We start from the raw sequence: 23,078 nt of genomic DNA, 5'->3' as shown, positions 1-23,078 counted from the left end.
CCAATGCAAGTCTCCTTTTATGTTGTGGTACCAAATCTCAGTGAGACAGGGGAGTCATACCTATACCCACTGAGATAACTTAGTACAAAAATAATGATGTGCCAAAAAAATGAAACTAAGCAATAAAATACATGCTGAATGGTACATGACATGCTGGCATAACTCAGCCAGAAAATAATACAATGTGTCCCATATACATAATGCACCTAGAAAAAACATGAGCGAGGACTGAATATAATAACATCTAAGTACATGAGATATAATGGCCCTTCCCTTGGAAAATGGGTGGGAGGGAGGGTAGAACAATAGAAGAATCCCTGCTGGACATGGAATGGATCTACAAAACTGAATGGATCATCTGAAGGAGACATGCATGCTGTGAATGCTGCAAGCAGCAGGAACCAAACCCATAAAATTTGGGAAACTACATATGAGGTTGCAGCATAATACGTAGTCATCTAGGCATGTGGGGTACTACCTGAAGGGCCACCCCCTCATGAGGTCTGAAGCATCTCACACACACCCGAGAATCACTAGTACAATTTTTTGCATCACTGGACCATATAGTGTATGAATCATGAGCATGAAACAACCAAGTCAAAGGGAAATGATGATTCCCTTTGCTTGATCCAAGGCACCGAACGAGTGTGGAATATAGAACCAAGATACACCACCCTCTGGGTCATTCTTCTATAATAGATGTGTTGATGTCGACAAAATAGGGTCTGCCATAGGTGAGGAAATGAGTATCCTCAACTAAGGCATGAGGGAAACTAGTAATGTGACTAATGGAATGACATGAAGGGCAATGGAAAATATGGCATTGAGGGACAAACATACGACTTCCCTTATCAGAGCATAAAATGCATGGTTGACCTAGTAGTGACTTACTCGACTCTAAAGGGAATGAGGCATAGTATGACTCGAGGAAAAAAATGGAAACACAGGATGAACGCTATGCAAATATGGATGAAATACTATGACATGATATAATGGGATACAAAACAGACTCCATGGATGCAAGGGTGACTCATCGCAGATGGTTTGAACAAGGGTGACTCGATGATGCTACTGAACGTAATAGGCCTAGTGGGGACCATGAAAAAATGATCAAATAATGGTTTCTCATGATGAAAATCAACACTTGAGATGACAAGTTCCAAGGGAAGATGGATCCCAAAGTACAAGTGTCGCTTATGAATAAATTCGATTTTGATAGGTGACAAAGTGACCCTTGTTTGAAAAATGGCTTCTTGGTGAAGTGTCAAATAAACAAAAACTAAGAAAGCCCCATTATAGTACTCAATGATATCTTTCCAATGGTATTGATAGTTCATCAAACTAAGCTACGGTTTGATCGCAATGGGTGACAGAAAAACTATGGGTTTTTCTTTAAAATACGTTTTCCGACCAATTTGATTTCATTTTCTAAGTGAGCTATGGTGAATTTCGAGAGGAGGAAAAAGCCCTAAAACTTATGGAGATTGTAGTGAACAAATCGACCATTGAAATCAAGATCAACAACTTTCAAGTAGGTGGCCTTACTTATACCTTTAGTTTCAATGGTTTATTTCCTGATTTTAATGCCCCACAGCTCCCTAGGAGAGCCCTACTGCTCCTCACGATCAGATCACACTTTTTTGGGATTGAAGTGTGATCTGGCTCATAGGAAATGGTCATAAACCTATGAGCTCACATGTTTCTGGCTGAAATCTGTGAGTTGGACCTCAGAGGACACATCATCTAGAATCGTAGACGACGAGCTAGTAAATGGAAAATCTACCGATGTTGAGACCTAGGTTTCTGACGAAGGAGGTTCGATAGAGGCGCACGTAGAAACTAGAAAGGTTTGTCTGTGAGGAACTAAAGGACAATGACAGGTAAAGGATATGGACTGTGGAGTCCATCATCTCGACATCAGGGGGAGGGATTAGGATGGTAGGAATAGAGTCCCCCTATTCAGGTACACTAGTGGTACCAAAATCCATAGGTAGAGGAGTAGATGATCCACTGTGAGTGGCATCGTATTCACAAAGTGCATGAAGGCAATCACAAAATTTGTCTAAACAAGGGAAGAAATGGGAATAGTGACCATAATTATTGCACAAGCCAGAAGGGTGATTTGTGGCAACGTTTTGAGTTTCTTTGTTGGTATCAGTAAGGTAATTTGGACCTTAGGGATAGTTGACTCAGGGAACACTTCATGAAGCAAAGGTTTGAGACTGGGAAGTTATGGATAGTTATTGGTGGCATGCCCAACAATGTCACACAAAGCGCATGAAGGTGTCGGCTTGGGAGCTTTAGGGGTTGGAGATGCTTGTGGAGCCTTGTCCTCAGGTTCCTTCTTCTTGGATTTTTCACCCCTTTCCAGATGCTTTTGCAATAGGAGTAGGTTCCTCTTGAGGTGGCGGTGCAACTGAGCTATGATAGGAGTTGTAGGGACTGGTTAAACTAGGGTCAAATCATGATATGGTCTTAGCTGACCAGGTTGAGTGTTTGCAAGGGGGTCAAAGTACCACACTCGAATCCCCAAAGTCATGTTAGGGAGGACCAACGAAGCCATGAAAGGGAAATAAAAGATTCCCAGAGGAGGAAACATGAAAGGTATCTAGCCTGCAGGGTAATGTCCTAGCGAAATAGCTCCTGGATGGTTGAGACCTACAGGAACAGGTCTTACTGGGAACAAAGAGGAGGCACCCACAGAATGAGGAGGTTCGAGGGGGTGGATCCAGATGGCTCGTTCGAGATGGTAACCATGGTGTGCTAATGAGTTGGTTGGGCATCATATGTACTAGACTGCTTTTGAGCAGCCTATGACACTTGTAACATGAAAAAACTCAAAGAGATAGGCTCGGAGATAGGAGGGGGAGGACCAAGGAAGGCAACTAATAATGAGGAATCTTTGTAGACTCTGGGTGAGACACTAGTGAGAAGGGTAGAGGACTATTTTTCAGACATCGAAAAGATAATGGACTCAGGGAAGGTCAAGGATGATGGCCCGTAGTATTTGAACTGATCGATGGTGATGATCTTCCCTTCGTGGGGGAAGCACATCTTGTAGAAAGCCGCAGATATGACGCCTGCAAAATAATATTGTAATCGATAGGGTCATCAATAACCTCAATGTCGATATGAACAGTCTTACCCGCAAGAGTCACTGGACAATTGTGATACATGCCGAGAGCCTGGGAGGAATGACCATCCCAAGCACACAAAGTGATGGTAGATGGGGACAGCTCAGATGACTTGAGTTGCTTCCAAATAGTAGCGGCCATCATGTAGGTGGATGTGCCCTTTCCAATAATGCATTGGGAGATGATGGAATTACAAATTCAGACTAGTATATGGAACGAAACATATGGAGGTAATGGAGGATGTTCTAACCTATCAATAAGAAAGACAATCAAATGATCATCCGAAGGATCTTCTGCACCCAAAGTAGTTAGTAGAGATTTCTTTTGAGATCAGCATTACTAGAGGTATTCCAGCATCGAGATGGCAGTAGGTGATTGTTTCAATTTGTCTACTATACTGTACATATGGGCAACTCAGCTAGAAGCCGCGTTACAGCGTAATGGTCCCTTGGGGATCTTAGGAATTGACTCAACTTTAGGTTGACGGATCTAAAGCAGACTATTTGGTGTCATAAGAGGCTTAGTAGATGCTTTGGTTTTGGACTCAGTGGTGAACGAAGTCGATGGCTTGTCGTATTGATGCGACCGAGTTTGCAAGTTTATATCATAGGTATTAATCTCTTTAGAATTCATCATGAGGGTCTGGTAGTCCCCAATACTACAAGGTTAGGGAAGGTGGGTTCTTGACCTTGCTGAGGTTGAGAAGCAACAAATCCTTGCTGAGGAAAAGGATTTGTGAGCATGACCAGTTGAGATAGTGCAGGATTCTGAGGCGGTTGTTGTATGCGTAGTTTACCTCCAGAAGCTACTTGGGCTTCCCACATTTGGCACATTTTGGGTAAAAGGGGACACCCATGAGCATAATGGCCATGTACACCACAACATGCACTAGGCTTTTTCATACAAATAACCTTGTTTTTCTTGGGCTGGTCGCCCTATTGTTGGTTGTTGGTGTTAGGCTAGTTCCCCTAGGGTTCATTAGGTTGATTACCTTGGTTACCCTCGCTACCCTTATTACCTTTCCCCTTATTCTTTTGTCCAAATTTGGGGGATTGGTCACGCTCTACTGTACAAGCACTTGACTCTGAGGGGGGTGGTGGCTACTAGGGCTGAGGATGCATGGGAGGCTACAATGGTAATTCTTGATGGGATGGAGCGGTTGTCGATTCATTGGTATAATATGGTGAAGGGAAATTGGTCTAGTAGACAAGTTGGGCACTAGCTGGCCCTGAAATCTATTAATGTGGTTGGTTAAATGCATAATATGTGCTTTGTTCTTAATACACATTGCTAGAAGGAGGGGGATAAGCGTTAGAGGAACTGGTGCCCCTTGTGGATAGCCATAACTCTGTTGAGTATATAGAAAATGATGTGAAATAGATCCAATGATACCGTCGGTGGTGTGAGATGCTCCCAGTGCATTGGCACCATTACGATGGGGAAGGTCTGGTATAATGATATAGACATAATCACATTGAACATAAATCAAATCATATCTCAGAGAATTCTGGAGAGCCTCTTCCTCTGTGTGAGGTAAATGAGATGCAAAATCTTTGGAAATAGGTGATAAAAGATTCCTAAGGAACCAATCGATGTAGACACGGTATTCGAAGGGTGGAGCACGACACATTCGCCTCGTTCTATGCCATTCCTGGACATGATCGGAAAGACAAGTGGTAGAGGAATAATAGAATCCGGTCGAGAGCTCTGTACCAATGTCGTATCAGAGAGGTAACTGAAAATATGATAGGAATGCTTTAGCAAGCATCACAAAAATGGAATGAGAGGTGGCGGGCTGGTTTACATACTACTTTGCAACATCTCTAGTCAGTGTGCATTGGAGCATTTGAAGAAGAATGGAATCGTTGGTGATGGAATTGGATGAACACCACATATGGAAAGAGAAGATGTGACTAGTGGGGTCCTCTTTAGGATCACCCTCAAACTTGGGAATGTTGGAGGGAAGCTTAGTCGACATAGATGGGCAACCAACATCGTGGTGTATAGGGTCATTAATCAACTAGCTAAAATCTAGGAGGCTTAACCCAGCCATGAAAGGTATCATGGGAGCTGCCAGAATGGTTCCTGAGATGCTTTCGCTAGATGCGACCACTGGGGTAGAACCAGAGCCAACACTATGTTGGGTTCCTACACCTACACTGTGATCCAGGTGGCTCCAGAGACACACATAGGACAAAGAGGGCTTATGAAAACTTGATAATCAAAGTGATCAGAATGTTTTTTAACCAGCACTAGAGTGTATATCTTGTCGTCTGGATCGCGACGGTGTGAACGGTTCATCAATCCGAGCTCGTATGAGGGAGAACGAGCCAGTCAAAGTTCTGGTCAAAGTTGGGCTGTGGACCAAGTTTAAGTATCCTACAAATTGATTGAATCCCGAGCGTGGAATCTGGCTCCCGAAGCGGGTGAAATTGTTTCCTCTTTAATTTGTCTTATAACCCTTATGTTAGAAATTTTTTAAAAAGGCCCTATTTTTTTATATAAAAATTTAAAGAAAATATATATATAATATGAATGTGGTGGCGGGCCACCACCCATGCCACCCCCAACAACCATATAAAAAAAACAATTTTTATTAAAAAGATTGACGACCATGACCCCGCTGGTCCAACCGCACCGCATAGTTTACATAATATATATGGGGTGGGCGCGGGCCACCTTCGATGGACCCGGCCCACACCCAAAACCATAACACCCACATAGACCGAGGGTGGCGGGGCTCGAACCCACCCGGCTGGTGTAGTAGGCCTACCTGCTGGGCATCCTCACTAACAAACCTCACACCATGAACCACGTTGACCCATGATACAGACTTACCAAATAGCCTCCACTTAATGTCGTGCCTCATACCATTTTGTGCACGCCAGGTTTTTGGATACAGATCTTATGGGGGGGAGCCACCCAATGCAGACTCGACCACCAACAATAACTTTTTTTCTTTTAAAAAAAGACAATAATGTATAAAAAAGGAGGGGCGGGGTTTGACCACCCAACCCCTCCTCAACAAACCACTTAACTTAACCATTGCACCCAACCATTTTATTGGGTAATCTGCCCTCCAAACCTTAAATGAACTTTCATTTAGACAGTGCAGGGAGATGGAGGAGGCCAGGAGCACGCACACAAATTTATGCAGGTGGAACCATGACTGCTGTAGAAATAGGGAGCAGAACCATGATCCTTGAAAGTTTCCTGAGGAGGTCATTTTTCTCCATGTCGGAATAAAGTCAAGTTTATAGTCATTTTTCATGGTTTTCCATAGGGATTGCAATGGTGAGGTCGGATTCACATTTTGAGTTGCAGATTTCCAGTTCACCCATGGAGCAAAATCTTGAGGAATCTAGGGTGAATCTAAAAGATTCCTTGAGCCCCAGATTCTCAATTACTCAAAATTCATAAATTTGACAGTTGATTCTGCACTATTCGGCGCCACAAATCTAATGGTGCATTCAGAAATTTCAATTTCTCATTTTATTTTCTAGCCACTTTTCTAGGTGGAGTGTAGGTTCCAACATTCATGTGCGAGCAATGATTTCCATGTGATTCATTGCCGTGAGATCGATTGTCCGAACACCTTCAATAGTTTGACATCCTCTTCTTCAGATGGCCCCTGGATGTGAGGTATAAGTAGTGTGTTCATGTACTTCTTTTGCTATGCATTGTGCTACACAAATCCCTATTTAATGCTTCATGTGGGATCTTGTTTCTTACTCGTTTTCATGATTCGTACTTGATGTGATACACAATCATCTGTCTGATGTACTTGTTGTCATGATTCGTCATGTTCTGTTTAGAGATCCCTTTGTTGTATGTTGATGGGATACTCATGTTGTCGTCATGCATGTTTGCATTGAGATCCATTTTATATCATGTTAGCGGGATGCTCATCATGCATGAGTTTGTGTCATATTGATAGGAATCTTTTTGACTAAGAGTTCCTATAGCAGAACATCTCTTAGAGCCACTCCTGTGTGAGGGCATTTTCCTTGTATGATAATGACATCACATCTATGTACATCATCACTATTGACAACACTTAATTCAGCAGCCTACACCATCTTGACACCAGGGCCTGGAGATGTAGTCTCTCCCGAACGAACTCCGTTATCAACAGCTTATGTTTTCATGTGTTGATCATTGTCATGTTCCTCTTCTTTACAGCATGCAGATGTATTACTTTACATTCTTTTAAAAATGAAATTTAACACATCATGAATGTAAAAGGTTTTGGAAGGGCCCTTCATCACACCTGGACCTGGATTAAGTGGTATCAGAGCAGTCTTTATGTTGACATGAATTGCAAGCGTGAACAATGGAATGTGCAGAGACAGAGGATGAAAAAGCGATGTACGAGACCATGCTCAAAATTTCAAAAATGGTGGAAATGATGTATGAAACTCTATAGAAAGAGACAGAGGAAAAGGAGTGATTGTAGCTTCAGTTGCAAGCCATGGAAGAGGCCCTGGAAGAACTGAAGCACAATAACCAAAACATTCAAACAGAGACTGTCGAATTGAAGATGCATTTACATGAAGAGAAAGAGGAAAAACAAAGTTTGCTACGACAACTGCAAGAAAAGGAATAGGCTTTGGAAAAGTTGCAGTGTGAGCCATGTGAGGTAAAAAGTAGTTCTCCGTCTTCATGTATATTTTGTGATGATGATTTCACTGTTTTTGAAAATCATACCAAAGGAATTGGCTCCAAACTGTTGAAGAAAATGGGGTACGAAGGAAAAGGCTTGGGCGTTAATGGCCAAGGCATTATCAACCCCATCAAGGTAGAAGAATTACCCCATTAGATAGGACTTGGATATGTCAGAAAGGAAGTTGGGAATGCGCCATGACAGTTAGTGAACCACCAACAACAGATTATGAGAATCCCTCATCAGTTATTTCCAAATCGACAGAGGAGGTAAAAGATGTTGATTTCCTTTCGGTTTCATCTTCACAAAGTATGATTTCTGTTGGAGATGTGGAGATCCCAATTACAAGGACAAAATTGAGGCTCCTTACATGGACGGGGCATGATGAGAAAGAAAAACTTGGTGTTAATAATCAAGGCATAACTCAACCATTGGAGGTTGTGCAAATACCTCAATTTGCAGGCTTGAGATACACCGAGAGAGAATGATCGAAGGTGTCAAATTCTTTTGAGACATCATCGAAATTGTTGAGGAAAGGGAATGATGTGAAAACATCCCCATCATCCCATGGAAGTTTCCATTGCAGGGAAAGAGGTAAGGTAAGCTCTCATCGCCATACTTGCACCAAAGATGGCAAGGAAAGGTATAATCAGTTTCAATATTTGAATGTTCATTTCGATGATAATTATGTTTTTAAAGATGAATGTAAAACATGGCATCGAAAAACATGTACCTTTTGTGGATTACATAACCATACATTTTCTAAGTGTTGGAAAATAATGGTAGCACACAAAAGAATGAGGCATGAAAGACCCTCTCAACAACAGGTAAAAAAACATGTTAAGAAGATCTCGAGGAAGAAGATGTATTTCAGTCATTGTGATAGAAGTGGCCATTCAAGAGCCACTTGTTGGAGGCTCCATCCAGAACAACACGTTAAAGACAAAGTGTCAGTGCATGAACCAGATGAAGCAATTGTTCGACAGGAAAAACTACCACAAGTTGGCGACCCATTCACACTTATAAGTGAAAAATGGTTTCTAGATATGTTAGCATTTCATCGTCGTGCTTTTGTAAATCATTTGTTACATTTCAAAATGTAAAAGTGATGATGTGTTCTCCATCACTTGTTCAACAACAATGATGTCTGGTCTTATTTTGACTTGCATGATAAACTGTAAAAGTGATGTTGTGCTTCCATCACTTGTCAAAAGCAAAAATAGTGTTTGGCCGTAAATCGTGTGTTGCAGTGATGATGTTCTTTCCATCACTTGTTGAAGCAATAATGATATGTTGGCCTTGGTTTTTAAGCTGGAGTATTGTGTCCATCCTGATGTAAACTTGACCATTGAGTATGTGTTATAAACTTGTGGCAAGTGTGGGATGCTTGGGTCATTAGTTGGTCATGAAAGTCAAGCATGTAATTTGAAAAACAATGTACTATAGGTTGCAATGGTTGCAGGTGGCGGCTCATCGCTTAAGGCTCCGAAGAACAAAGATGAAGGAGATGGAAGTGAGGCCTTTCAAGACGTTTGTGATGCAGACAAGGTACAGAAAAGTTGCAGATTGTTTTTCATCCTTTTGGAGGACCAAAACCTCCTCAGTGGGGAGGACTAAACTAGGTGGCTCCAGAGACACACACAGGACAAAGAGGGCTTATGAAAACTTGAAAATCAAAGTGATCAGAATGTTTTTGAACCAGGAACAAAGCATAGATCTCGTCATCCTGATTGTGGCGGTAGGAATCATTCATCAATCCGAGCTCGTATGAGGGAGAATAAGCCAGTCAAAGTTCTAGTCAAAGTTGGGCAGTGGGCTAGGTTTAAGTATCCTACGAATTGACCGAGTCCTGAGAATGGAATCTAGCTCCTGAAGCGGACGAAATTGTTGCCTCTTTAATTTGTCTAATAACCCTTATGTTAGACAAATTTTAAAAGGGCCCTATTTTTTTATATAAAAATTAAAAAAATATATATAATATGAATGTGGTGGCAAGCCACCACCCCTACCACCCCTAACAACCATATAAGAAAAAAAACAACTTTAATTAAAAGGACCAATGACCATGACCCCTCCAATCCAACCACACCCCATAGTTTACATAATATATATGGGGTGGGCGCAGCCTAACTCCAGTGGACCTGGACCACACCCAAAACCATAACACCCACATAGACCGAGGGTGGCGAGGCTTGAACCTACCCGGTTGGTGTGGCTAGCCCACCTCCCGGGCACCCTCACCAAAAAACTTCACACCATGAACCACGTTGACCCATGATACGGACTTACCAAACAACCTCCACTTAATGCGGTGCCTCATACCATTTAATGCATGCCAGGTTTTTGGATAAAAAGGTTATGGGGGCGGGCCGCCCAATGCGGACCCGACCCCCAACAATAACATTTGTTGTTTTAAAAAAAAATAATGTATAAAAAAGGAGGGGCGCGATTTGACCACTTGACCCCTCCTCAACAAACCACTTAAATTAACCGTTGCGCCCAACCATTTCATTGGGTAATCTGCCCTCCAAACCTTAAATGAACTTTCATTTGAACAATACGGGGAGATGGAGGAGGCCATGAGTGTGCACGAAAACCAATGTAGGTGGAAACATGACTGCTGTAGAAATAGGGAGTGGAATCATGATCCTTGAAATTTTCCCGAGGAGGTAATTTTTCTCCATGTCGGAATATATTCAAGTTTATAGTCATTTTTCACAGTTTTCCATAGGGATCACAATGGCGAGGTCAGATTCACCTTTTTAGTTGCATATTTCTAGTTCACCCATGGAGTATAATTTTGAGGAATTTAGGGGGAATCTAAAAGATTCCTTGAGCCCCAGATTCTCAATTTCTCATTATTCAGAAATTTGACAGTCAATTTTGCACTATTCGATGCCACAAACCTGATGGTGCATTCAGATTCTTCAATTGCTCATTTTATTTTCTAGCCGCTTTTCTAAGTGGAATGCAGGTGCCGGCGTTCATGTGTGAGCAATCATTTCCATGTAATTCGATGCCATGAGAAAGATGATCCAAATAGCTTCAATAGTTTCACATCCTCTTCTTCAGATGGCCCCTGGATATGAGGTATATGTTATGTGTTCATGTACTTCTTTTGCTATGCCTTGTGTTGCATAGATCCCTGTTTGATGCTTGATGCGGGATCTTGTTTCTTACTCGTTTTCATGATTCTTGATTGATGTGATACATAATCATCTGTGTGATGTACTTGTTTTCATGATTCATCATGTTGTGTTTTGAGATCCCTTTGTTGTATGTTGATGGGATACTCATGTTGTCGTCATGCATGTTTGCATTGAGATCCCTTTTGTGCCATGTTGGCGGGATGATCATCATGCATGAGTTTGTGTCATACTGATAGGAATCTTTTTGATTGAGAGTTCCTGTAGTAGAACATCTTTTAGAGCCACTCTTGCATGAGGGAATTTTCCTTGTATGATAACGACATGACCTCTATGTACATCATGACTATTGATAACACTTAATGTAGCGGCCTACACCATATTGACACTGAGGCCTAGAGACATTGTCCCTCCTGGACGAACTCTGTTATCAATGACTTATGTCTTCATGTGTTGATGATTATCATGTTCCTCTTCTTTATAACATGCATATGTATTCATTTATGTTCTTTTAAAAATGTAATTTAACACATCACGAGAATAAAAGGTCTTGGAAGGCTCCTTCATCATACCCAGGCTTGGATCACAGTGGGTCCTGACATGACGACGGTATGAGGTGAAGGAGGCTCAGAATTAGATGAGGAATCAGATGAAGCAGAAGAAGAGTTGGTATGGGAACTTGGGGGACTATGAAATTGAACCCTGTGCAAAGGAGTAATATGCCCAGGAGGAAACTGGGGATGAAGGCCTAAGTGTCTCCATGACAAATTCCTTAGTGGCGAAATGGTTATAAGACACAAGTGACACGGAAATGGTGAAGGGAGATCAACAAGATGTTTTTTTCTCTCTGTAGGGAGATAAATTAATTAATTTAAGTCTTGGCTTATCAGCGTGAACCAAGTGCTCTTCGCTTAAGGTGTGGTTGTGTGTGTAAGTGTGCTTATTAATTAAGTCAAGATCGTGTTTGAAAAAAGAAAATGATTGTTCAAATAAAATGAAATTAAAAACAGAAAATGAATACCAAATCAACTTGCTAAACCTCACCCAAACTAGGTTTGCCAACATTGTGCTAGGTGGTGGCGAAATCAACTAAAAACAAACAAAAATGGCAAATATTCCTAAGCATCGATGTCACTGGGATCAAATTTCACTATGTTGCTGGAAAGTGGTGCAGTAACAACAAAAAACAGGGGGGAATCACTGCCAAAAGATAGGGAGATGGGTGTGAAACCTAGGTCGACCGATGGGACCCTAAGGCTAATGACCAAACAAGGTTTAAGATGAAACTTTGGATGGAAACAACCTATCTTTGAGAATCTGAAATAGGAAGGTACAGATCTGGAAAATATGACTAAAAGCTCTGCAAAAACTCAAACTTCTTACTAAGCTAAACTCCTCCTATAAAGGTGGAAGAGTACTAAAAGCCCAAACAAGGCTAAATTCCACTTCGACAAGAAAAACACAGTAGATCAAGGCCTAATTGGGGTGGGATAGTGGTCAACCAACCTAGTAAGAAGCTCTTGGGAAATCCCCAAAACAGATCAGAAAAATCTGAGAAAACTTAAAATCGCAGGTATTGACCTGATTCCTGGGATATCGCACTTTTTGGGCCAGAAAGTGCACTCTATATCTCTAGATCATACTTTTGGGGAAGAAAAGTGCAATTTATGCTCCTTAATTCTCGGTCAGCAAGTTCGGAAAAATTTTCCATCTCTGTCACAACTGGTTCCTATGACCTGTGGAAAAGACCAAAAACTTGTGGAAGTTAGAAATTTGACTCATCTAGTGTTAGAAAGCTAGTAAAAAACATTAAGAGATTGAAAAAGCAAAAATCTAAGGTGAAAACTAAAGGTCACCCAGGTTTTTGGATCAGAATTAAAAACGCATTGGAGTAGTCAAATTGTTATTGTGTTTTCTTCTTGAATGTGTAGGAAAAGAAACCACTTTAGGCTGTGGATGAGAAACAACTCAAACAATGAAAATGGCTACTAAACGTTGTAGATATACAACAAATGATAGAAGCAAAACCTTCCAAATCCCTCATATATTGCAGAATCATAGTTAAACAACAAAATGGAAGAGTAAAATAAGAACAAGTAGCTCCAATAATCGAATGGAAACGAGATATATAAAGAATATATTTTACTAAACAACACCTATCAAGGGAACAAATAATATTACTAGTCCCCCTCTATGGGATGGGTTCTTGGCTATCCTCAAATGTCTTTAGCTTGTGTAGAGTCTCTCTCCTCTATAATGTGTAAACCCAACAAATAAAATTGTTTGAGCTCAATGAGAACTCAAATGGAAAAGATAAATGGTGTGCAATAGTGAAAATGATCAGAGTTACAACAATGAGTGCAACAATGAAAATAATCGAAAGTGAATAATGAATGAAAAACCCTTCTATTTATAAAAAAAATATTAGGTTATCCTCGAATAATGAGCACTAATAGAATATTATTAACCCCATTCTAGAAATAACCATTTGGAATATTTTATTATATTTGGTTAGAGGGAAAAAGTATTAAAACTTTTATTTAGAAATAATAAATAAATAAATGATTTATTTATCATCTCAACAGATAATGATTTATTTAATTATTCCTGACAGATTTAGTCAAACTTGATAAGGAATAATAATTAATTAGTGATTAATTAATTATTCATAGAGAAAAAATAATATAAATAATGATTTATCTATTTATTTTTCATAATTGGATCAAATGTGACAAGGAATATTAATTAAACAATGGTTTAATTAATTATTCATAGAAGATAATTAGATAAATATTGATTTACTTAATTATTCTTAATGGGTTTAATTATAAATTGCTTAACAAGTGTGGTTTATTAAGTAATTTCTCACAATAAAAGAATTTTACTCTGGAAAAATTAGCCCTACAAGGTGTACTTTGACCCATGTAGTAAACTATGGCTAGATGATCAATTTTTTGTGATAAAAACAAATTTTCTAAGGAAGGGTTTGAAAGTGGAATTCATCAAACCTTGAAATGTGGAAGGTACATTAGTAAGGCCAAAGGGCATGACCAAAAATTCATAATGACTTTCATGAGCCTTAAATGTTTTTTTGTTAATGTCTTCAGTGTTCATTCTAATTTGATGATATCCCGAACGAAGATCCATCATGGTGACGTAAATGGCTCCATTTAATTCGGACAAAAATTCATCAATGACAGGAATGGGAAATTTATCTTTAATACTGACCTTTTTTATCTCCCTATAATCTAGACACATAAATCATTATCCATCCTTCTTATGCACCAATATTACAAGAGCAAAGAAAGAACTTTGACTAGGTTGAGTTATACCAACCTCTAGCATTTATGCAACAATATATTCAATTTCATTCTTTTGGGCATAGGGATATTTGTAAGACTTGATGTTTGGAGGAACACTTCCTGGAATAAAATGAATAGCATGATCATGATCACAAATAGGTGGGATGCATTTGGGAGTCTCAAATACCTTGGAATGATTATCCAAGGCTTTTTGGAGATCTAGAGAAATAGATGATTTCGATGTCTGAACTTCTAGTGAGCATAATTGTGCAATTATGCTCTGTTGTGATTTATTTAGAATCTTTGACATGCCATAATGGTTGATTATATTTCTTTGTTTACCTAAAATACCACTTAATTCAACTTCATTTCCTTCCCAAAAAGATTTCATGAAAATTTCTTGAAAATTAAAAGCTATAGTCCCCAAAGATTGTAACCATTGGACTCCTAGTACAACATCAACACCACCCATTGGAATGGAAAGCATTGGACTATTCAATACATATTCCCCCGTGATTATCTTGATATTATGGCACTATCGAGAGAAATCTATATTTCCTCCATTTGCAACCATCACTTGACACTCTGGTGCTAGATATAGGAAGCAATTGAATTCCTTGGCTATCTTACAATGAATAAAGTTATGGGTACTACCTGAATAAATCAACACTAATACCTTTTTCTTCTTGATATTTCCTTATATCTTCAGAGTTTGAGGAGTGGTAATTTATGAAAATGAATTACAAGCTATGATCGGATTCATTTCTTCTTTCTTTGTGGTTGGTTCCTGGTGTATATCCTCTTCTTTTGATGTTTCTTATTGATTTTATTCCTCCTCTTCACAATCTATGTAAAATAATTTCTTCTCAGCACACTTATGACCTTTAGTGTATTTGATATCACAACTGTAACAAATCCATTTTTCTCTTTTTTTCTTCCAATTTTTGTGGTGTCAACTTTGTAGGTTGTGGAAGGATAGGAGCAACAACACTTCCATATTTATAGTTATGAGTGGTAGAATTCCTTGTTTCCATGGTTTTTCCTCCAAAATTTCTTACCACTCTAAATGTCTTCTCCAATGAATTAGGTTCCTAAAGGCAAACCTCATGTTAGAAGTCCTCAATGTGCTCCGCCATTCAACCCTTTTTTTTGAGATTTATCAGTTGGCTAAAGAAGGCGTTGTTCTTTGTATCCTCATAATGCGCCATCATTTCTTCCATAAAAATTGACCAAGTGGCAAGTGGTTTAAGGGAATAAAGCCATTGATACCATACAAAGTTATTGGTTTCTAAATATAAATATGTAATGTGTGCCTTTTGTGTGTGTTGCACATTATGGAGATCAAAAGATTGCTCCATCGGTAGTATCGATGTTACCAAACCCTTGCCATCAAACTTCCTCATATAGATATTTGTAATATGGTGGTTATTAAATAAAAATTTAGAGTCTCTAAAATCATGATTAACATTCCTTTTGTTCTCATCATTAGTTTCATCTAGTACCTTTTCACCATTAGGAAGCTTTTCTTGTAGCAACTTTTTCAAACCTTCCATCTTAGTTTCCATGTCCACTTTTAATCCATCTTTAAAACCTTCCATGTCTTCATTTAATCCATCCTTCAAACATTCCATGCATAATTTTAAACCATTTTTCTAACCATCAATCTTAGCTTCCATTTCACTTTTGGTTACTCTTTTCGAGAGCGAAATTTGTTGCGCTTGATCTCGTAATTTTGATATATCATGTTGCATTTCTTCCACATCTTCATGCATCATAGTAGAGTTTTTTGGTTTCCTACTAGGTGTTTCCATTTTCTTTCTATGATCCATTTTGGAATCAAACAAGGATATCTATGCTTCACTATGCCCCTTGAATGACTTCAAACCGATTTTTAAAGCAAAACTTATGCAAATTTTTAAACAATACACACATTTGTCTTGGTTTATAGGAGCTCGATATAGAGTCTATTGAAGCTCTATAATGTCAGATCTCCAAGCCCTCTAATTCCTCTTTACAACCCTACAAGTCAGACTGAGATTGGAGTCTTCAAGGAATATGTATTCCCAATATCCCATGATGACTTGATTACAGACTAATTCAATAGAGTGACCTTGTATGGAATGCCACATGTCACTGTTTCAACCTTTAGCTCTGAAAATGATACAAAGCAAACTAAAGTTTGTGCAATTTCAATCACGTTTCACAAAATTCAAATCTGATGCGCAAAGAGAAATTTATGAATATTTTCCCTATGTCACTTGTTTGAAATTGAATTCTGGGGCCTACAAAAGCTCTAACTTCCTCGGAACATATCTCTGAAAATATAGTGAACCAAGATCTAAAATTCATACATGACATTCACCAATATTTAGGATCCATGTGGTCGCAATTTCAAGTTCAGAAGCCTCATAGGAAAAGTTATTGTGAAAATTACAAGATGACCTATCTGAAGAACTGAAACCTTAGAATCTAAAACTTTGATACCAAATGTTATGCAACTAGCTCACAAAATAAAAGAAAAAATAGATCAACAACTTAAAAATTATCCTCTTCGTGGGGGAAAGCTCCTTTAAATTACATAAATGAACAATTATTTTATGATATAAATGACAAGACCTCCTTGGTATATATAGCAGTCAAATGGGTCACAATATAATTAGAGATTACATAAAAATAATAACAATAGTGGGCTTTTATAGGGCACAACACTAACAATATGGGGGCTACATGAGAAAAAAAATAAAAATAGGGGCTACATTGACGATAACAATAAGAGGGGTACACTAGTATTATAGGGATCTAACAACCTTAACGTGAAGCACAAAGTTTCAAAGTAGAGTAGATCTAAAGACAGAGAAATTGGGGAACAAAGTCCAAAATCCATGAAACATAAAGAAGTGGAGTCTAGGAATGTATAATAATAATACTACGATCTTGAATATTTAAAAATATCAAGGTGTTGAATCTTAGATCCGTGGAGTAGATTAGGGCATAAATTTGTCATTCTACTAATGCATGAATATGCATGAAATAGGGGTGTGCAATCCCTATTCTCCGGAACAAAAATATCATTCATGAGTTTTGAAAATTGGCACCTCAGGGATGATTTTCCTTAAATAAAATCTCATTTCTGACAATTCTAGAGTGACTTTCTAAAAATAAAAAGTCATGTCTAGCATCTTAAGTACGACTTTCCAAAAATATGAAATCAACTTGCATCAATTGGTAATCAGGTATAGTTGAAGGAAAATCACTTAACTTATCATTGATAAATCCTAATAATTCAATATCACCTTAATCATCATCATTATTATTATTATTACTATTATTTATGATACTATGATATTATTTTTAAAAGTAATTTCAGATCACCTTCATCACGTCAATCACGTTGCAACTCTCTCGTTGATGAATCTCATGGATATATGAAACTTTCTCTCTTAATGATACATTACACTCTCTCTTATGCAATCATTAAAGACATGGAATATTCCTCATAAACTCATTAAAGGGATGTCATAAACTATTCCTCATATGCTCTCATTAATGCATATGTTACACTCTCCTTAACTAGGGCATGCATACCTCTCCTTAATGGCATACATTACTAAGTCATGTGTTTCCCTCCTTAATGGCATGTGTTACGCTCCTCTAAATGGAATATGTTACTTTTCCTCAAGGCCTGTGTATTTCTCTTCCTTTATGAAAATAATGCATTTATCCTTCTATATATGTGTCTCATGTCTTCTCACCAATGAGAGGGGAGGTGCATTGTGAAAGAAGATTTGGAGCTTGAGAGAGAGAGAATTGGAGAGAATTGAAGATTATATGAGGGAGGGACTTGGAGAGCAGCCAAATTTTGTAGAAATGAATGTAAAATTCATAACTAAATGACTAAGTTTCTCTACCTAGTGGAGTTGAACATGAGTGGTATTGAGAGGAAGTGAAATTGATTTTCCTCAACTTTATCTCTTTACTGTTATATTTTGGTATTGCAAGTGAGCTTATACAACTCATGGGTTCGAAGAGGAGAAGTTCTTCCTGGATAAGGTTGGGAGGTAAAATTGATGGTTCAAATAAGTTGGTTAAGGAATCAGAGATGGAGCATGTACTCAACTATTGAAGTTGAATATCGCATCAAGTATAAATTTTATTGCCTTGAAATTTTAGTATATAGTACTAGCATAAAGAACTGTAGAAATTTTAATTTTGTAAGCATGTAAGTTTGGTTTAATATTATGTTATTTGGAATCTTATTGGCTAATTTGAGAATGAATACTAAGATTAGTCTATATGTATGGATGTTTATATGTCAAGTTGGAACTATTATTGCTGTAGTTATTATACGAGCCTTGGTATTGTAATGAATTTAGGAAGAAAATCCAAATACTGCTAAAAGTAATTACAGTAAAGAATTGTGAAATAGGTTGATAAATAGCTTCACGACTTATGGTTTTGTGTTGTTTTAATTGAAATAGGTAATTAGATGCATTTTAGAAAGGGTTTTAGGGTATGTTTGTAAAGTGTTTGGAAAAACCGCTAAATGGGTAATGATATATATCTATATCCATATATATATATATATATATATATATATATATATATATATATATATATATATATATATATATATATATATATATATCTATATCCATATATATATATACAAGTGTTAATTTGTAGCCTACGAGAGAAGTAATAAATTGGACATGTACCCAAAATATACCTAGTGGAATTACAAGATCAACCCTTAACAGAAAATGAAAAAATAACAGAAGCCAAAATATGGTTTGGAAGATCAAAGGCTTGAGGTAAGTTTAATATAAATTCAAATCATTTCGTAGGATATGTTTCATATTCTTATTAATAATTCAGTGTTTTTGTAATTCTAATTTTTGGTTTAATTATATTAGCTTACATGACTACAAACTATTTAATAGAAATCCTTAATGGTTGTAGCATTCAGGGTTGTCATGTTTTTTTCAAATTATAACAATGCTTGTAATGAGCTTGTGAAATTATGTCAAGGGAAGTGACTTTGCAAGTTGTAAAAGGTTTAATAAAATGCATGTACCAAGAACTCATATAGTGGATTTAGAAATTCACAAATTCAATGATAAATTCATAGTAGCATAATTCTAAGTTTTCTTCATGTAGAGTTGTAGATGAAAGTTTGTATTCCATGTGTTTGACAAAAATGGTAAATGAGATATTAGGGGTCTAAATTTTTGTTGTTTCAAGTAATTTCCTCCCTGGGAATTTTAGATCCGGTTTAGCTCAACATCCGGGGTATTTGTACCCTTAGACCATGTAACCCCCACTTTGATTCCAAAAAACTACTTTTCCGAACCTAATTCATAAATCTGGATGATTTTGCAGATTTCTAATACCATGTACTGCGGTCTACGATCATGTTTTAAGGAAAATATTAAGAAAATTTATTCCCTATTTCAATATGCCAATATTTGATGTTTCTATGTATAAATCTTAAAAGGAGAAATATTAGATTCATGCTAGCTCAATTTTGTGAAATTCTTAAGGGGTTATATCTTCCAAGTGTTTGAAAAAATTGCTCAAAGGTTGTAGATTGCATGCTTGCAATCTATTTTTTAAAATTCCTTTATGGATGTAGATTGCATGATTGCGAACTATTTGTCATAATGCCTCAATGGTTGTAGCTAATTGTATTTATGAATTCTTTGTAAAAATGCTTAAGTGAAATTAGGATTTGTAACCAAGGTGTTTCTGGTCGATTTTGCAAATTTGTTGTTTCTCTGTATGGATTTCCTATTCTTTATCTTTCCAAAAAATTTTCCTTCTTGGATTTACTAGTTGATTTATATTGATGGTATTGAATGATTCCCGATATTTTTGTGAATTGGATTTTTAATGTCTTAATGGTTGATACTCTAAGAGTTTAAAAGTCTTTATGGCAATTTATTTCATGTCCGCTAATTATTTGTCAAAATTCCCCATTGGGTGTAGCTTACATTAATGCAAGCTAACTGTAAAATTTCCCCAATGTATGTAGTTATTCATGTTCCTGAAGTATTTGTATGAATGCATCAATGAAGATGGCTTGTATTTTTACTTGTGTGTGAAGTTCAATTCAAGAATGATGGGAATTATTATGATATAATTAAAAATGTGGTTATATAATAATATACATGTTTATAATCATTGAAGACATGATTAAGAATGTGAGATCATGTTTCAAAATATCATTAAACATGATGGATTAATTATATATTTAAATTTTTATAAGATTTATAATGAATTTTTAGGAGTGAAGCAGGGGCAAATGTTTTAAGAGTTCAATTCAGAAATGTTGTAGATTGTTTGATAATAAATTGGAAGTTTGTCTTACCATTCAGAAATGTTATTTCATATGTCCAATGAATTACTGGACATAAAGTATCTTAAGGGTAAGGGTTTAAAGTAGGGGTTCCAAGTAATTGAAAAAAAAAATATTGTATTTTGAGTCTTAGTGTTCATTGGGACCTTTGCTTTTCTCTAATATTTATGGTTGGTAAGGTGGGACCTTACACAAACCATTTACTAAATCAATTTCCCTCTCCATAGCATTGTTATCTCCATTATGATGAACTTATATAACTAATGTATACACTTGTTCCCATGATAACGTACCACTAGTATGTTGTATACGTCTTTCAATCCATATCTCCATCTAGCCAAGATTTTTTGCAATGTACATATGTAGTACATCCCATTCTCAACCAACTTTATTAGAAAAAATGAAAATTGAGAAATTAATGTTAGTTACCATGGTAAAAATTAATAATTGATTAAAGAATAAAAAATAAATAAGAATGATATAAACAAAAATGAAAAGTTTTATATATTATAAATAATCTTTGCATTAAATATTTAATTACCTCTCACTTTCTTTATTCTACTTTTCCCCAATATGTGCTCCGTTTCAATTTTTTTTATGGAGTTCAAATCCCAATTATGTGCCACATGCCCATTTGCTACTATTTTAGGAAGATAGTTACTAATATACACCATGGATTGATATAACATACATCACTCCACCATAGAACCCTCTAGACATGCTCATTTTCTATCCAAATCCTTCAATGATTTCAAGTGCTTCTCCACCACCTAGAATGATCTTGTGTGTATAGTTCCACATAATTCAGTCTCCTCAACTAGTTGTATGAGATATATTTTTTATGAACTGGACAATTTTGGAGCTAGAAACTTTTACATTTCACACATTAGCTAAGGAATTTCTCTCTTCCAATGCTTTATATCTTCTTTATGGAATTATTTCAATGACAACCATCTACAGATGATACAAGCAAATAACATGTTTTGACAAAACATAATAAATTACATTACAAGTAAAACACATGTCATCAAATTTAACAGTAAAATTGGAAAAACACTTTTCATATAAATTGCTACTTACCTCATGTATTTCCCAAAATCATATATAATTTGTTTAACATTCTTGTGAAAGTTGTTTGGAAGAGATAGAGGTAGAACATACTGTAACAATAAAAATGAATCATTATTTGTTTAATCCAATTTAGGCAAAACAAATTGTGAATATTTATACCAAAAATGAAATATATATAACAAAACATTTACCTTTATGAAGGTATGTCAATGATTTGTTTTTATCCCACCAAATTCAGCTTTCTTTTTTGACACATTTTTTATGTTTGAAGAAAAACCTATGGGAAATTTAATTCTTCGAATGACCTTTTTTACACCATTCCTTTTCTTCTATGTTGATAACCATGGAAAGATATTTCGGTCTCCATCACTATCTGATCGGATCACACTTTGTATTGCATGATTGGCTTCCTGATTGTTACTACAAATTTTGATGATTATTTCTTTATCCCTCTTACCATCTATGATTCTCTATAATGTTTCCATCACATTCTTCCTGATATGTATCAAACAAATAAACTATTATCGGGTCCTCATAGTAGGGAAATATCATCAATTCAGTGGGATAAATTTTCTTTCCTCACAGAATCCCATTATTTATACCTTCAGGACAATTAAGACAAAGCATAGAAAAAATAACAACAATAATTATCAACTACGATAAAATAAATTATATAAAAATAAAAATTCAAAACATTACACTTATGATACATTAATGAATTTCATACCTTGAAAGCTTTTGTTATATTCCAACTTCTATGTGAGGTGTCATTATTCTTGGTTTTAATCGAGTCTCTTCTTTCCCATTGAAAATGGGTTTTTCAGTAGCGGGATACCTATGGTTCTTAGATAGGAAGTTCCTATACTTATCGAACAACTCATTTCCTAAACTTTTTGAATGATGATATTTCATATTAGGACGACAAATTGGACATGAAAATTTACCCTTTATTTGAGGACATGCATTAAGAGATGGATTAATGTCAATTATATGAAGGGATTATTTAGAAATCATGCATGATATCTCAAATAATTATATACAATTAAAGTTGGGGAGGCAGAAGTAGGAGATCAGTGGATGAATGTATCGTCAATGATGTAAAAGGTTATGGCTTACAAACCACATTGACTTAATAGAAAAAATACTTGTTCCTTTATAGAAATAAAAAAATTATATACTATTAAATTGCAATATCGTAATGTTACATACCACAAAAATGTGTTAGCCCGGGGCATCATGAATTATCCATATAAGTATTCGATGGAATTTAAATTGCCTCTGCCTTATTGGTTTACAAATGTCATACATAGTCATTCCGACCCATATCTTTAACTTGGTACTTACGTAATAATTGTTTTAAATTACACATAATTACTACCATGATATGTATGTATATATGTAATTAAA

The sequence above is a fragment of the Pinus tabuliformis genome, chromosome 5_2 (genome assembly GCF_031772625.1).
Source record: "Pinus tabuliformis cultivar Carrire ecotype Pingquan chromosome 5_2, CPIR1, whole genome shotgun sequence".
In the NCBI taxonomy this organism is placed as follows: domain Eukaryota; kingdom Viridiplantae; phylum Streptophyta; class Pinopsida; order Pinales; family Pinaceae; genus Pinus; species Pinus tabuliformis.
Note: the sequence above shows the minus strand (reverse complement) of the source record.